The sequence below is a fragment of the Galleria mellonella genome, unplaced genomic scaffold (genome assembly GCF_026898425.1).
Source record: "Galleria mellonella isolate WM207_F2 unplaced genomic scaffold, CSIRO_AGI_GalMel_v1 utg1260, whole genome shotgun sequence".
Classification (NCBI taxonomy): domain Eukaryota; kingdom Metazoa; phylum Arthropoda; class Insecta; order Lepidoptera; family Pyralidae; genus Galleria; species Galleria mellonella.
Genome location: NW_026441985.1, coordinates 1407671 through 1427508, shown reverse-complemented (window position 1 = coordinate 1427508; position 19838 = coordinate 1407671).

Below are 19838 nucleotides of genomic sequence, written 5' to 3'. Positions count from 1 at the left end.
CCAAAGTGATGATGTTACAAGTGACAGTTGGCCCTTTATATCGTGTCAGCTTGTTTATGATAAGAGGCGACGGATATATCCGTATAATAAATAATTTATTTCACAAAAAAAAAAAAACAATTGTGGCAAAACCAGTCATTGTGATTTGAAAAGTAAACTACGAAACCGCATTTTATAAAAAATCTATAAGATCAATCCGTAAATATGTCCTATCAGCAAAAAAAATCAAATGGGTATACAACTGACAGAGTTTTGAAATAATAAACATAAAAAATACAACCTGAGCGAAAACCTCTCTCTTTTTGAAGTTGGTTTATTCCATGTATACGTATTCGTGTTGTATATACCTGTGCATTATATCATACAATTATAGGTATTTTACTAATACACAAAACGTAAAAAATTACATCAAAGATTATCTATCGCAGATAAGACAAACAATAAATAAATTTTGACTATAGAGATATATCCCACATTTGTATAGGTTAACAAACTTCATACAATCACTCATCGATTCTATTGGATATTTGTATATACTGGAATTATTCGTTAAATTTTATGTCAACAACTCCCAATCGTTGTACAGTAGTTCATTCCTAGATACACTGTTTTGTATCAAGAGACAACAATCACAAGGGTCGGCGCAATAAAGCATAACATTCATAAAAGGGAAAGTGTCGCAAAGTACACAAGGCGACATACAATCGGTGCCAATAAAATAGCACCCCACGCAATAAGCAAAGGAGAAATAGCGCGGAAACATCGGGGGAAACAGTATTAATACTTATGGTTAATTGTACCGGCCTGTATAGGCCTTAAAATGATGCTTTCACAACAGTTAGCTATACCAGCAGTTTGTACAAAATGTTACTGCAAGTACCATTACCAAACTCTTTTGTGATCAATTTTGAAGTAACGAAAAATATATTATTTTTTTATATATATATTTATTTTGCATATTTTAAGATAATATATTCTAGACTATTAATTTAAAATCTTTTTTTATATAGCGATAAAAAAATATTTATTACTGTAAATCGATGTTTATTATGCTTATTTTTTATTATTGTTAAGAATTGTAGCTTAAATAAATTTCGCCTGGCAACATTTTCGCACAATAAAAAAAAAAAAAGTCTTGTCGGTTGTTATCGAATGTGTTGGTATTGTTAAAAATATTATCGTGCATATATTGCAATAAGTTTTTCTTTTCGTATCGCTTTTTTAATCATATCACACATAACCAAGCTGATTGAAGATTGCACTGCTGGTCGGTTCATTTCTTTTAGATAGAGCCAGAAGTTGAAAACAACACAAAATTCTCCACTTTCATTATCCTCTTGTGTTTCTTATGTTAACTACCACCATTGTATTAAAATTTCATACAGTCCACTAATAACCGTTGCCGGACGATTAATTTCATTTTTTGTAAGATCTTATTTTACGAACGGTTAACAATTATGTTTATTATTTATTTATGTTTATTATTGTTAAATGTGAACAATAAGCAGACTATGCTGTTGAAGATACTCTTATTTCTTTTAGACAGTTGAAAACAACACAAAATTCGCTATATTGGTGCATAGAAACCCGCAAAAGTGCACAAATTCAATTTATTTTAATTATAATTATTGAGATAAAAAATTTAGCAATATCAAACTATTATCAGAATCAACGTTACATGTTTATAACATATTAACGATAGTGTAAAAATATCTTTAAATATTTTTTTGTCAAAAATAAGTTTAATAAAAAAAAATTAATTCAAATTACATAAAATAATAAATTTTTTTTTCCAGAAACCCGTTCAAAAATACTTTTAAAGTAACATCATTTTTTAGTACTCAATTCACGGGATGCGTTATTTTAGGCACCCCACGCCGAAGGGTGACTCCACTGTCTTTTCCCTCATAAACGTGTTCGGACTGGGGAATTACTCTGAGGTGAGATGCGCTTGGTTCATTAGAAGTGGCGCGAACACGAACCGTAGAATTTAATCTTGTAATTATTATCGGCCTCTTTGTGATCTCATTAGAGAGAAACAAAGAAAAACAAAACAAATAAATAACAAATACATTTACCCTAAAATTTTGCTATTCGCTGTATTTTATTACTATCAAATCGAATACATAATTTCTGTAAAGTGATGCATTTTCTTCTGTTTAATATTGTATGACCGAAAATTCGAAACCACATATGTTGCGTTCAGAAAAACTAGATACTAGACTTTTTTAAACTTATACGGCTATATTGGGCATGCTTTAATCATTATTTGTAGCTACGAGAAAATATTTAATTATAAAAATTTTCAAACAAGTTTACATTTCACTTTACATTATATATAACTTTTATTTTTAAAAAGTATAGGTTGTATACTTATATTAAGATATCTACCGAAGCATTAAAATAATAGGTAGTTACTTGTGTGCAGGTTATTTATTAAATTTGCGACTCATGAATACTGTATTTAAAATATAACTATTTTAATCATTATTAAAACAAATGCATTAATATCTCAATTGTACATATAATTATTTCGTAATCAATTTAATCTTAGTGTAAAACCACGCTATTTTCACCTGTTCTCTATACTAAAACTCAAGAGTTCAGGTTGTTTCGAGGTATTTACAACAATGCATCAAATTAAACGAAATAAATGAACAACATGTGTATGTTTAAACAGAATATTCTAAACGATTTCTCTTATCCGAGTAGATAATTTGTATCGGGTTTCTGTGGTCACATTCATTCTGATGTGAATTACGTCAGAGAATTTAATGGTAAATTTTAATGATGCCGTAGCATTGTTTTGTTCTATTAAAAACTATTCCTGCTACAGATTAAGAAATAAAACACAAGTTTATATTGATTTATTTACTTCATTCAATTACTTAATACTTTGGATTTATTATGACAAAGTAAACCTTAGTAAGTTAAGTATGTTAACATACACATATGTATATATTTAATTGTGTATATATTATATATGTATGTGTATGTGTGTATGTACGTATGTATATATGTTTGTATATGATAATATTTATATAATAGTGCGCCACCTACCCTTTGTCTTTTTCTCAATGTCCTCTACCCAAAGGTTGTCTGGAAGAGATTGCTTAGCGATAAGACCGCCTTTTGTATCACTTCTTATTAATATTTACTGTATTTGTTATTTTTCTTTTTACTTGGTGCAATAAAGAGTAAATAAATAAATAAATCAGCAATGGAGAGGGTATACCTTATTAATCGACGTCCATGCATTCCTTTTTAGAAAATAATCGTGGTTATTTCCTAGTGAATTTGTCATTACAGGGAACTGATTTCATCATTCTTCACCGGCGTAAGGACCGCAGGCGGGATTACCATTCTATATTTATTTCTTATAAAATTTAATATGTGTGTGTTTTACCAAGTGTTACATTGGATAAAATTCTGTTCTTTCTACATTTATATTTGCTTGCCGCATCTAAACACGATTAAATCTATCTAGGTTTGATCCAGGTAGCTACATCTTTTCACTTTTATTTGTCAGTTTTACCATCTTTTTATCCAATATTCTTTCCACATACTTTAATCACAGAGACACTGTTTATATTCTTTTACATTATTATACTGACACTATGCTTAAAATCAACTTACGATACACAGTTGTATTACAAACGATCTAATGCAGGCTGTTAAACGCCTTATCATAGTCTAAAAATCTCTTTTCCACCAGTTGTCCAATGTATTTATCTAGATAGAGCAATGTCTCTGAAATTATCTTATCCTTTAGGGCATAAAAAAAAAAAAAACATTAGATTAGGTTGTTCTTTATGTTGTTTACACTGTACCCTTGCTCTTCTGCGTAGATGTCTTGGCGATCATCATTGTTTTCTTTCTGTAATAAAAATTAATATTATTTTATTTCTCAAAAGATGGAGCGCTATAACCATTCGTAAACTTAGTTTTCTTTTTCTAAATTTGGCTTTAACTCCAAGTAATTTAGAAAGGCGCATTTTCTAAATTGGCCTAACCGAGAATAAATTTAGGACCTCGCGAAAGCCAGTAGAAAAAAGAAAATAAAGAAGTTTAACCAAAAATAAAAATAATTTAAATCTAATTTATTACCAATGCATAATGTTACATATACATAGAAAAACTTAATTGGTGATGCTATAACTGTATCAGATAACCAATTAATCTGTAACGAAATTTAGGCATCAAATAATTTTATTCTGAATAATGTAATGTCTGTTCTGTGACTAATCTGTGACTAACGTGTACCGCACCTATACGGAGGCACTCAGTTGGTGATCCAGTTAATTGATCACAATGTCGGGTACCTTTTACAGCAATTTGGGCTGGTTTAACGTTAACTTGAGTGTTTCCTGATTAATCTTTGGGGGTGTAATTGTTCCTTACTCGCTAGAACATTTGTTCTCTGCCTCAAACGTATTTTGTGTGGATAACACCTAGAAAATTTACATTGTATATTATTGTTTTATAATTGCAACTACAAAAATCCAAAGTATTACCTTATCTACCGGGAAAGTAAGCAGTGTACTAAACAAAAGTGTAGTGTAATTAGAAAATATATATAATGGATACTAATATTATAAAGAAGAAATATTTTATATTTTTATATGTTTAATGTAATACACATTTATTTTTCTATCTATCTACCGCTGGTATTTTTTATATAGGTCTCAAGTGGTTACCATATACAGGCAAATGCTATGTAGTATGACTCCCTTTTAGGTGGGCATGTCCCCACATTGCAATCAAGATTCAGTAGAAACAGATGGCACGAGGCCGATCCTTGTAGTCATCTATGGGAGAGGCTATAATCAGTAGGGAACAATTGATGATGTATTTCTATGAACCTATTTATTACATGTAGACTTTTTTTAGCTAAATTAAAGATAATATTATTGTTGTCAGAAAGTTAATATAATAACGTGAGATAAATTCATTCTAAATAAACCTAAAATACACTCTCAAGAATAAATCCGAAATCAAAATAGGCATTTTGTTTATGAATCCTTTTAGTATTCAATTTAGTTAAAGAAATAGCAAATTTAATTTCTCTCACTAAATATTGTGTATTCAACTCAGCAAAACATTTTGAAGTACGACAATTGTTAACAATTTGATTTATTAGCGAACCAATTTTAATAATTCTTATAAAAAACGTGGTAATTGAAATATTATATTCCTAATTTTGTTAAATAAACAGTCATTATATTTAATAGTTTTAATTAAACAGTAATTCAAATGGTAGAGTTTGATGAAAAATATACACTGTGGTGAATGACATAAAATAGGCTAAAAGTACATATAATATATACTCTTAATAAACGTCTCTAATTAGCCTTCCATAAGTACTGAGAACAATATATTGTAATGTAATATGTAAGATACAAAATTAGCATGAGAAACTAACAGAAGTTCGCTCGCGTCGAACCAATAAATTTATTGGACCCGAAAATAAATCAACAAACGACACACGATCTCCACAAGTTCCGCTTAATTTATCCGAAGCTCTCCAAGTAATTATCTTTAACACCGATCTCACCCATTAAACAATATCAGAATGTTCCATCTCGTATAGAAATTAATAGCTCATATTAGAAGCATACACGTTCATACATTACATTTCTAGAATGACCTATCTCGCGTATACTGCGGTTATTGTTATGCTCTTTTCCAAATTGATGTTCCTTTTACTGCGACAACGTCCTCAATTGTAGAATAGCCAGGGGCCAGTTAGGCTGTTTGTTAAGTAAGTTTGGAAATAGTTTGGTACGCCTTCAGTGGGTTAAATTACTAAAGATAAGGTCCCATTGTTTATTGTATTGATTAAGTGTGCTTTATTAACTACCATGTTAGTATAGAGTAAATAGTATTTATATATAGTTGGACGCATTCTGAGGGATTATTCTTTAATTGTAAAATAAATTAAAAATAAACTAAACTTTGTGGTTATTTTTCTATACTAAATATTATGTCAGTACTCTAAATCAATATTTCTACTATGTGTATATATATACGATTAAATATGATGTAATTATTTATATATAAACTTAGGTTTGTCTAGTTTTTTGTTTGTCACAATTGTTGGCATTCGAATCGCCGCATGTCGAAGGCAGAGCAAGAAACAACGGCGACCCTGTTGTCGGATCCCTGTGTTGGGCCCCGATAATGGCGAGATGTTTAAACAACAAATATTTTTTATGTATTATTAGTGTGTGCAATAAAGTATAACCATATGATGGAGGGATGGGCAGCAGCGTTCCTGTTAAAACATCATCAAAAGCAAAATTGGGGTTGCCAACCAGCCTACCAAGCGTGGCAACTACAGCAAAACCCCCCCTTATGGGGGAGGCTAAGTTCAGCAGGATAGTCAACGATTGAAACAATATAAAACAACAATAAAGTATAAAGTTTGCAAAATATTCCTCTAAATATATAGAGGAATAATTTGCGAACACACGCACACACACACACACCAATGTACGTCAAAACATTTCATGGGCCTATTTGAATTTAGAACTCAGTATTGTGCATAGATCTCCTTTACATACAATTCTGATTTGACACAGATGCATTAACAGACACCACACGTAAAGAGTAACGTCTTATGCAACATTTTCAAAGAATCGATAAAAAATATTTACTTAATAAAAAACATTTAAGTACACATCAATAACCCTAAATTTAAAACATAATTGCGTTCACTTTCAAATCAACAGCGTCATAACATCAAATAAAATATGAGCGGTAAAGTTTAAATACACCAATTTACATATTCGCTTACAATATTTACACGCGAAATCATGTCAGCACACCAATTTCCATTTTTAAGTTAACATCGACCTTTATTTGCGATGGAAGTGTAAATTTCGAATTCGGAAAAAAATTGACATTGCAAAAATATGAACCGATTCACAGCAAATATTAATTGTCGATTTAGAGTTAAAAAACATTGTATATACACAATTAAATTAAACAAACATATCTAAACAAACATAAAACTTTGTTTTGGCATTCTACTCGTACCTATATGGTTTTCTTGTCACGCCGACTTTAAAAATTTATTTGAACTATATTATTTGTTTACTACAAAATTTGTAACGTCATGGAAATTGGGAACAATTAAAATTTATTCAATATATGTATAAATTAGTTATTATACATTTGATGAAACGTATATGATATATCATACGATTTGAAATAAATAAATAAACGGACCCAATTAATCACACGTATTTCCTTATCGAATGAGAGCCACCTTGTGGCCTAATCAGTAAGTTGCCAATCAAAGTTGTCAGATGTCAGATCAGTACGTGAATTAAAGTAATTCTAATTTTTTAATATAAACTGTAATTCTGATTTGACAAAAGTTTGTTGTCAATCACCTGCGCATATAAAAAGAGAATTCCATACAGATACTATGAGCGTTTGCATTTTGAAATAGAAATAGAATGACGTCATTGAGCAAACGAATAAAAAATGTACTTCCTTATTTATTATATTATACTTGATAAAGCTATTTAATTTGAACGGGTAATGTAAACATAATGCTTTTGATAACATTGATTGCAAACAAGTAAAGCCATTAAAAAATAAAAGCATATGCAAATCAAAACAAAAATGATTCCGATCTTGCTCACACATTCGTGTTTTGTCTAGAATGATGTCTCGTTCTAACTAATACTGTCATTGCGTGTCATATCTATTAGGACATTGTTATATTTATTATACTTTCGCATCAGAAAATCGTTCAGTCAAAATCATACGTTTTTTTTTGATGGGTGAAAATGGTATGGTAGCCCCGCCTGCGCTAACGGAATACGCTGGCGGAGCACCAGTGAAGGGTGATAGATGAGAATGAAAACAGGCCAGTTAGTCCATCATGATGAATTCATCAGGAATTAACCATGATAGATTCCAGGGGGAACCGCGAGGAGGTCGACTTGGTTGAGTATATTGCTAGCAATGGGATTCATAGTCTCCATTACTAACAATCCCTTTCCCCCTAAAATCATACGTTTATAATCGACGTAAAAATAAAGATACATTGTTTATAATCGTTTCGATTGATCGACAAGATAATCATCTCCGTGCATCGGGGCTTAAGATCGTAGCGCTCGACAAAATTAAAAGAATAAGTTGCATATTTATTGTTCGTCTTCGAGACAGGTGAAGTAAATTTGAACCTGCCTTTGTGGTTTCAATGTGGCTCACTGACAGTTGCACAGTATATGCACCTAACCGCATGCAGCCGATGGCGATGTTTAATAAAATGCAACATAGTTGACTCACCTTACCTTTTTTATATTTACTGTAACTTTGTTTTTTTTTTTTCTATTTGATTGATATCACGGATGGCACCATAACGAATGGCCTTAGGGAAACCGTATGTTCCTTTGCTATCTTCATGACATAAAAAAAAAATAGTTTTTTTTCGTTTGTAGAAAACAGGAGGGTGATTTTTTATTTAAATATATACATACATAACATACATTATGTATGTCCCAGACAACGGCGCAACCTACCTTTGACTTAATTTTTTTTTTTAATATTAAATGCGTTTTTATTAAAGAAATGCTAAGCGATATGACGACGACATGAAATATAGTTGAAATATATCTATCTCTTTATATCTTCACGGTATAGTCGTAAACTGTCATTAATTAAAGCATGTTCTACAAAAATTACTCTCATACGTTTCCATACTATATCATATCAGTCGTTAAAGGTCCACTGCTGAATATAAGCCTCCCCTTTTGGGGGTTTTGCCAATAGTTTTTACGCTTGGCGGTTGGGTTTGCAACCACAGTTAGGCCTTGGTGATATTTTAAGAGAGATACTGCTGCCTATTCCTTGATCATTAAGTTCACTTAGTTAATTCTATGCCGGAACCACACGGCAAAATCAGCACAGTACTGGCCAAATCTCGTGCACGCAACACAAATAAATGAATGCGCAGTCGAATTAAGACTACGAAATCGCCTCAAAGAAACAAATACGGAACCCAGCGTACTTTGTTCGATTGTTACGACAACTGAATTATTATTTACGGGCAAACAGCGTATTGTGCGGTTTCGAGTTTTGTATAAACAGACCGATAAGCCTAGGGTGGCGTGTGACCCCGAATTGTATTCTATATCCACGCTGGTAAGGAAAAATGTATTAAGCACCATTTATTACCGATTTTCAATTCAGTATTTTCCTGTTCGAATGGTATCTGTATTAACATTGAAAATTTTAATATAAGTTTGTTTGATCGTTATCTTATAGTGCCTTAATGACTTAATCTCTGGAAGAGAGCTTCTTTAGATTTAAACTCGCCATTGTATATTTGATTACTTGTATCACATTTTTATATATAATGGGTTTGTTTGAACGACTGAATTTCTGTAACTGCTAGTCTTATTTATACAATTATGTTTGATTGTGATAGATTATTATTTTGATGAAGATTATAGGCTACTTAATATCATTTTACAATGACGAAGACCGTGGAATGCACATAGTATTTAATAAATTAATCGGAGCAAATTGGCACAAATTACGCCAGTCATAAAATGATAGTCAACAATCATATTCGTAAACACAAGAATATTCGTAAGTTGACACTTCAAGACTTTTGGTTGTATTCTATTTTTATTTTATAAACTGTCATTTAATAGGTTTTGCCGTTCCAGTGTAAATGTAATATTTGCTTAATATATCCTATATATTGTTTATTTGTATCCATACAAGTGGCGACGCGTGACCTCATTAGATTTTATTGGTGTTTAAACAAATATGAACGGATTAAGTGAGAGAATATAATGGTTATATTAAATTTTATTTATTTATTTTAGTATTATGATTCACTTTGTAGGTAATTCTTTTATTTCAATTTTCCGGTAAATTCTTACTACATTTTGCACAACCTATACTGTATGATATTTATGCAGAAAACTTAAATGATGCTTTCAATACACATAAATTTAAATCAACATATACAATTCACAAAGTAAACTAACTTATTTAATTAAAAGAGAATCCGATGATTCTCTGCTCATAATTTTAGCGAACATGGCGTCTATTAAATATATGTTATCTATTCAATTATTATCACAAATATCGAGCGTAAAATATGATTGAAGCGATTAGATATTTAAACAATCAATAATTATTAGAATTGACAATTTCAATTGATTATTTCTTGAGCGTTAACTACATTGTAGATATTATAATACGTGAAGCTGATTTGGTATACTGCAACAAAGATATATATCGTTTTTCAAGCGACTATTATTTAAGGATTAAGGAGAATAATATTTGAAACTCGTTACAGATTTTATGTGATTTAATTTATCATTCAATTGAAATATTACCTATTAGAATTATAAAGAGATAAGTCTTTATTCAAATAGACTTGTTTGCAAGCTTGTTTAAATTGACAAATTACAATTATAGAGATAAGAATTTATCATCGACTAATTTACTAGTTTTTCAACCGACTTCAAAAAGAAGGAATTTCTCGAGTCGGTAGTACTTTTTTTTAAATATTTGTTACCTCATAACTATGTCAGTTATAAACTGATTTGAAAAATTCTTGTTTTGTCTGAAAGAGTTTACTTTTGAATTGGTTCTATTAAATATTTATCAAAATTGGTTCATTAGTTTAGTTTTTAAATCAAAATAATTGATTTTGCCACAATTTTTTTTTATTTTATTTAATATCAGTCTGATAAAAATACTATCCAAAATACACTGTATCAAATACCTTGACACAAACAGTACGGGACATTTAAGGCACTATAAATATGTAAATTTAAGTGCAAAAGTGGTTATGGTTACGCATCTCCTTGAATTATGGTAGATATTTTTCTCCCCTAGGCAGTTTCCTACTTTACGACACCAATTCAAGCTAGTATGTTGGAACAGCAGAAAGTGAATTGGAACGCAATGATCCGTTGTATTACAGCGAATCCTACACTTTGAATATATATACGTAATGCATTTACCCTTCGTTTATAATAACTTAAAAGAGAGAATTTTTTTTTTAGCTTTTATTGTAACTAAATAATTAATGACTAATAATCGCACTATTCATAAAAAGAGCACTGCTGCCCATTCCTAGGCCAATAAATTCTTCTAATTGCTTTTTACGACATCAAAAGGACAAGAAGAGGTGGCCCATTCTATGCAAGGATCATACGTCAGTTGTTAACCTACGAGCCAAGCGTGGTAACTACTGGCAAACCCCCCACTAGAAAGGAAGGGGCCGTGTACACCAGTAGACAGTTAACTGCTGATATGGTAGTGTAATCGCACAGTCCTTTTTATAAAAATAAACGACTCGATAAACGATGACGTAATTCAAGAAATCTATATTTAAAATATTCAAATTTAGAACATATAATTGTGTGTTAGGACCATAATTTTGCTTCACAAAAAAACTGGCCATATCTTTATCCTTACCTTATAAATTTGAAGGCGAAGTTGTTTTTCTGTTCATTAATTATGTCTTAACTCCTTATTGGATCACCATAGAATTTAGTATACAAGTATATAGAAAAACGGAAGATATAGGCTACTTTTTATTCCGATTATTAAACATATCCTGTTCATGTAACAAAATTGTAGGTAAAGCTAGTAAATTTTTACAGTCTGTCTGTTTGTTCCGACATCACGCAAAACTACTACACCAAAATGGATATGTTGTTTACCGTTATATTCTTGAAGTTTTAACTTAAACTTTGGTATATATTTTATATTGATATATTATATATGATCTATATCATTGGTAAATATATTAGAGTAGTAATGAGGCGGGTAAAAGATGGTGAGGGATGGGCAGTATCTCCAAAGCCTAACTGCGGTTGCCACGCGTAGCAACTATTGGCAATACCCCCAAGTGGGAGGTTTATGTTCATCAATGAACAGATAAAGGCTGATATGATGATGATAACTTTTGAAATCCACGCGTACGAAGTAGGGAAAAAGTAGTTTGTAAATAAAATTAACAAACTGTAGCGAGGATGTTTTTTAAAACCTATTTATTTAGATTTATTCTTAGATATTTACTATTAGATGTTCCCATTAATTATGAATATATATCAATTTACTAGAGAGAGATTTTGTACAAAAGTCGTTTGTTTGGGTACCTCTGCCTCATTCGTGTTTCTACCGTGAAGCAGTTGTGTTTGCAAGGCTGAGTTTCGGTTTCAAGGGTCGGATATAGCAGTGAATTTATAGAGTACAAAGGAATAACACCTAAGTCCTCAGAAATGGCGAAGCATGGGGGGTACCATGGGCGAAATAGTATTCTTTGTTATGTCCATAGTACCTACTACTTATGTTTATAGACAACGGCTACCACTTTCCATCAGGTGGGCCGTCAGCTTTTTTGTCATTCTAAGTTGCATAAAAAAAAAGAAATTACATATTTAATATTTTATTGTGGGAACTCAAATGACAATTAAAATAATTTCCAATTTATATTCATAGCAACAATCAAATTGGTTGATACGGTTAGAGTAATCGTTTTTCCAGCAACTTTTTGCTTTGCGGGCCAAAACGTTTGATATATAGAGGATTCGTGATTCGACATACATTTTGTGGTTAAATACAAACAGACAACAGATAAATTTATAATTATATTATATTATTGGACTATAATATTATTTTAAAACATGTATGGACGTGAATATTTATCAAGCCAGCGCTTTACTTGACAATACTATTGACGCTGTGGGTGTTACAGGATATACTGTGACACCCACAGTAACACGTAATGCGTTGCTATTTTGATGTATAAGGTTTTGCTTTTTGTTAAAGATTGAACTGACTTCTTTTATAGTCCTGAACTCGCCAATTATAATATTAAATAACTTTTTTTCTTACACTTTTTATTATATTTTTTTAAATTTTTTATTAAAAATTATGAAACTAGACGTATATATAAATATTTTATCTAATAAAATATTTAACTTCTACTTATTCATTCAATTCGTGTGTTTTAAAAAAAAAAGTTACGCTGATTATTTTGAAATATTTGTACAGAGATAGAGACTGTATCTAAATTTTATAGATCTTTGTTACATGCAAATTATATGAATTTTAAAATATTTAATCAACATTTATATTGGATATACAGCATTGGTGAGTGTATGCCCATGTATTTTCATTTTTATGACACATCAAAAGAAAGTGATATCGCCGTAATTTTATGATAATGGAGGGCCACCCCACAAACTCACGAATAACGAAGGCTTTTAAATTTACGATTTGAGCTTCGTGATGAGCGCAGTATTTTATTTTAGGTACCTATCAACGTTTAAACTTGCTCACTAACTGATAAGGTCACCTGATTATATTAGGTACAGTATTTATTATATTTTGTTTTCCAGAAGAAGGTTTTTTGACGGCCTACCTGATGAAAATTGGTATGCCTATATACATAATCAGTCCTTATACATACACAGTCACATTTTTTGTGGGATGATAATGTAATGATAACCCTGCCTGGCGCTATCGGTATACGCTAGCAGGGCACCAGTGAGAGATGATATGTAAAAATGAAACCTGTCAGTTATCCATCATCACCATTGTGATAAATTCCGCAATAATTAACCATGTTAGTTTACATGGAGAACCGCGTGGAGGTCGACCTGATAGGGTATATTGCTGGTAATGGATCTGGTAAATCGTCATTATTAACAGTCCCTTTCCCCCCAGAAAGTATATTATATGCTACCCATAACACCATTCATGCGTTGCCATTACCAAGGAAAGTTTTTTTTATTATATGTATTTTTTCATATTTTTTTGGATTAGAGACCCTCTCTAGTCCAAAAAAATCTATCATTCTCTAATTTTTTTTTTTTATATAAACAATCCTGGATCCGAAATCTTTAATTAAAGAAGGAAGCAAATAAACGCCATAATATTGATTTCATTTTTACTCTGTACTCAAATATAGAGTGAGCTCTATTAATTAAAATTCAAATTATTACTAATTTTCTAATTTTCTTTCAATCTGGTTTAAAATATAAAATATCGTTCCATATCATTAATGAAATATTAGTCTTTTTTTATACTACTTAGAATGGCAAACAAGCTGACGGCCCACCTGATGGAAAGTGGTAACCGTCGCCTATAGACATGAGCAGTATCATGGACATAACAGCGTATACTGTTTCGCCCATGATACCCCCCATGCGTTGTCATTCCTAAGGACTCAGGTGTTATTCCTCTGTACCCAGTAAATTCACGCCATATCCCACCCTTCAAACCGAAACACAGCCATGCAAACACAACTGCTTCACGGTTGAAACACGAATGGGACAGAGGTACCCAAGCAATCAACTTTTGTACAAAGTATCCCTCTGGTAGTCTTTGTAGTTTCCTGAACATTTGACAGACTTGAATTTAGCTGTCTTTGATTTTATAGGCCTCAAATAATATAAAGTCTATCCTATATTGTACTTTTAGACAATATTGTAGAGAGAGAGAGACTAGTAATTTATAAAATCAAATTATTTCAACTTCAAGTTAATTTATGTGTTACGTAAATTAACTTATGAAATCTATAGAGAAATAATTTATACCATTTTCATATTGAGGTTAGAGAGCAGGCGACCTCATAAAATCTCCTCTGTCATATTTTTAATAAGTTTCATGTAAATCAGGGTCTAGTCTTAATATCGACTGGACTGATCAAATTGAAAACGATTTCTTCGTGTGTCAAGTGGGGCCTCACTTGACGAAGGTACACTTATAAAAAACCCTCACGGCTTTGATATGGGAATTGACGTACCGAGTTTTTTTTTTTTTATTAAAAAACTCTTATTACCTGCTCCACAGAAAAGTATGAATTTGCTGAAAATATAATATTTTTATTTTATTTCAATAGGTACACATTACAGAGAATTAACATGGTTACATTAATTTATACAGTACAATAATGTTTTGTTCAAGCTAACCCTCCAAAAATATGCGTACACAGCATGACCAAAACATAAACACAGCTAAACAAATCTGTAAACACAATATAATTTATACAACAAAAAATTATTTAACTTATATATTAACAATTATAAAAGTAAATATACAAACACATGGATAATCGTATACATATATATACACATACATATATACATACATATATACATACATATATATACACTCAGATACATATACACACACATACCACAGTGTACATATTACGTTCATATATATGTTACAACAAAAGAAACTATCTACTAATTACACAGGAAAATTACTGAACTTCTGACCAAATATATCAAGCTTTTCACCATTCTGATGAGCACCACCACGCTGAACATTATTATAAGACCGACACATTCTTAAATATGGAATTGTTAAAAGAAACATTATTCTTAGTGTTTGGCACATCAAAAACACGGGAGTTACGACATTTATTGTTATTGTTATAATATGTAATTTAGAACTTAATTTTGATTTAAAAACTGATCTTTTAAACATGTTTTATTGATATTTCTTTAGCACCACTCTTAAACTATATATTTCCAGATAAAAAAGAATCTTATGAGGTAACAAACAAAAAATACAACCGTATTGAGAATGCCCTCTTTTTTCGAAGTCGGTTGAAAATACATATGCCCACTACTCTAATCTCTAGTAGAGTGGTCACAAGCATTTATCGACTGTTGCCGTTACAGTGAAAGTAACACTTGAGCGAATCAACTGCCGTCACTTGTATTAGTTAAGTTTGTTTTCGATGTTCTTTGTCACCAGAGAGTGACACGTACCTCTGTCTCATTCGTGTTTCAACCGTGACGCAGTTGTGTTTGCATGGCTGTTCGATTCGATTTGAAGGGTGGGATATGGCGTGAATTTACTGGGTACAGAGGAATAACACCTGAGTCCTCAGGAATGGCAACGCATGGGGGGTATCATGGGCGAAGCAGTATACTCTGTTATGTCCATGGTACTGCTCATGTCTATAGGCGACGGTTACCACTTTCCATCAGGTGGGCCGTCAGCTTGTTTGCCATTCTAAGTTTTATAAAAAAAAAGAGTTAAAAATTTAATTTGTAACATAAAGATTAGTGTCAACTAAATTCGAACTTGAATATTAATTTCCTCATACATACGAATAATACAATATTTTTCTTTGTAAAAAAATATATTACTTCTTTAATATTAGTATTAACGGTTTCACAATAAGATCTCAAAAATAAATCAGTTACTTAAAAAAAAAACTTGCGTTACTGCCAGTAACAAAATTCCTTCTCAGATAATTTCACACGCAACATTTGCATACCCGTATTTTTATATGCAAATTCTTATAGTCAATCGCATTGTGATAACGTTCAGAAAACCTTATAAAGCTTTTTGTATATTTGTAATATAACAATAGGTCGTATGAATCTCATATTATTGACCGTCGCATCGTCTGAACCAATTCTTTTATTTATTCCTGTTAAATAGAGTTTCTGAAATTATTTTTTCGTAAAAATAAACGTCAAGCTCAACGACGAGTAGGTTCCTTATGATTAACAAAAAAAGCGACTTAAAGACTAGTTATTGCATAAACAAATTAACCTAAAAAATAAAAATTCTGACAAAAGCAGTTATTATAATAAAAAAAATAAACTACTGAATCGATTTTAATAATATTTATATGCGACTAATCTGTAAGTATATTTTTTTTGTTTTATTTAAAAAAAGAATATTCAAATTCGGTTTAGAAACGACGAAATTATGAAGTAACAATCATGAAAAAAGAATACAACCGAACCTTTGAGAACCTTCTTCTTTATGAACTCGGTTGAAAATATATTAATTTAATATAATGAAAATAATATATATATATATATATATATATATATATATATATATATATATATATATAACCCCCCACTTCTCCCTTCTACACACACAGAAACAAGATAATCCCTAGAGCGGATACAATTGAATATATAGTTATGTAACCACTAACAAGTTCTGTACCAGGAACTAATGTGAAATCGATACGACTATCTATTCGATTTAAGGGCATAATCGATTCTAAGTCGGGGACCCTGTAACGAAGTAGTCGATTGATCGCGCAGTGACAGCGATACTTGTGATAAGCTTATCGCACTATGAGATCAGCAATTCAATTAAGGTAATGATGCCTGGCCCTTGCTGCTTTATGTTTATAATTCTATATCTTTTCTTATCATTCTTCATGTCTTTTTCTCACGTTAACTTTTTTTGAAATTACCAATTTAGTTCTTTGGACTGAGTATATAGCGGAGTAGATATAGCAAAAATTCATCGATTTTCTCTATAGGGTTAATCGAAAAACTGAAGGAGAGTAGAGAATTATTAGTTACAGAGAACTAGCGATCCAATATTTATAATATAATATACTCTGTGAAGTTGACCTCCACGTGATTCTTTCTAGAAACCATCGTAGTTAATTTCAAGTGGATGTGACATGATAGTTCAATTGATCAGACTTCATGCTTACATACATAGCTCACTAGTATCTCGCCAACGTATATACCGATATATATCGATAATATAAGTGGAACTTAGATCATATAGATACAGTCTTCATACAAATGCTTTGAGAAAAGCAGGTACATTTTTTATATAATTTTGCGTGATAAATATAATAGTTATGAGCGTTTCCTTTCTAACTTATATATTTATTTCGTTTTATGTTTTTCGCATTTTTTTAATGCATAAAAGCTTATTTTATTTATTGAGTAATTACTTAAGATACATAATGTGCGTTAGTATATAGAACACTGATAAAGAAAACGAGTCAGCTAATTGGACAATTAGCTGACAAGAAGTTGACTCGATGTTCTATACATATAATCTAAGAAATGGAATTACCATTTCCATTATCATTTATTAAAAACAAAAATATAGTGGCCTATATCTTTTTCCATATTAAATATTATAGGATTCCTTGATACTTCTTTTAACTAACGAGTCAAGAACTAGTCCGAGTCAAAATCTTGGTTTAAAGATGTAATAAACGAACTTATTTTCACCATTGTGGTTTAAATAAGGATACTGAAATTTTGGCGCAATAATTAGTGCCATAACAGCAAGAAAGTATTAACCGAATGTTTAATTTTAATTATCCACAAACAAACATTTTATTCTCTGACGCGGCAACATGGCCGCACGCCAGCTTACGTGGCGCACGTACTGAACCTTTTCATGAATAATCTATGAATGCTCGAAAACAAGTTAAAACCTCCAGTTACTGTAATAACAATAGTTAAACAAATTTGTAGTTATGAATATATGCATGGTTATATAATAATATTAAAGATGTGTCTCATTAATGTCATATAATGATTTTGAATATAAATTTCTAGATGCGATATTTTGATATTTTAGGCATAAGCATGAATAATATCAGTACCACACCAGTATATATATAATCAACATCCGTTATCTATATTTAATTTTTATCTACCTTTAATATTTACTATTTACTTTTCCGTGTTGGCCAATGATTTATAATAATAAATATTTATAACTGGGATCCATACAATAATGCCGATACAATAATAGTTATATATATAAACCTTACAAATATCGACAATAAAAATCAGGTACTCAGAATTAATAATAGTAACATTGAGACCCAAAAATGAATATATTTAGTCAAGATTTTTTTTGGCACACTAAAAGTATTTTTTGCAGAACATAATGTACTTGTTGAAATCGCATAGAGAATCACTCATCGAAGCCATCAGACGTCACCAGCGGGCTTGTAAAAATAAATTGTCCGTTATGATAGGTTTGCAAGCCCTGAGAGAGAATTCAACAAGTAGGCAGTTATTTTATGGCGATAGCATGTTATTTGTATGGCGTTCCCATCAGTAAGTTCTTACTTATCGAGTCAACAGTAAACTGTGAAATTTTCAACCGCTTGTTATCTCCTGACAAGCATTGACTTTGATCCAATCGCTTCAACTGTGATACAGTTATTTGTAGTAAATATATCCGTATATTTTGTACGTATATAAAATATACAAGCAATTTTTTAATTATAGTACTAATGTCCGTATGATGGAGATATGTTCATTAAATGGGTTATAAAGTAGGCTATATTGATCACAATAGTACATGTGATAAGATACTAAGAGACAAACAAATTCAATTTATATTTAATAAGAAACAGCTAAATCATGATTAAAATCTCATACCTACAATATGTAGATTAGATTATCTAAGATATGATTTATCTGGGTAAAAAATTACATTCAAATTCGTCCAGCCATTCCAACGTGATCGAAAAACAAACATCCAAACTTTACCAATATTTCTTGATATTCATAGTTACATAATACAAAATTTTGAATCGAATAGTCGATTGATGTTAAAATACAATTAAACTTTAACCAGTCCCAATATATTTGAGGCAACAAATTGCGTAGTAATCGACTTGTTGTTATAATTGAGTAATTACATAGCAAATATTATGTATTATATATAATATATTATATGTGTTTCGATTTGAAGGGATATGCCAATAAGATAATGCCAATAATAATAACATTCTGAGGCATAACACCTTAGTCCTCAGGAATAGTAACGTATAAAGGATATCGTGAGTAGCACAGTACACTGTTATATCCATGGTATAACAGTAGTTCATGTCTATAGGCGCCGCATACCACTCTTCATCAAGTTTTTTTTAATTGATGATAATGGAACGGTAATTCCGCCTGCGCTAACGGTATACGCTGGCAGGGCACCAGTGAGGGATGATAGGTGAGAATGAAATGACAGGTCAGTTGGCCTATCATGATGAATACACCTGGAAATCAGTACAATGGTTTCCAGGGGTAATC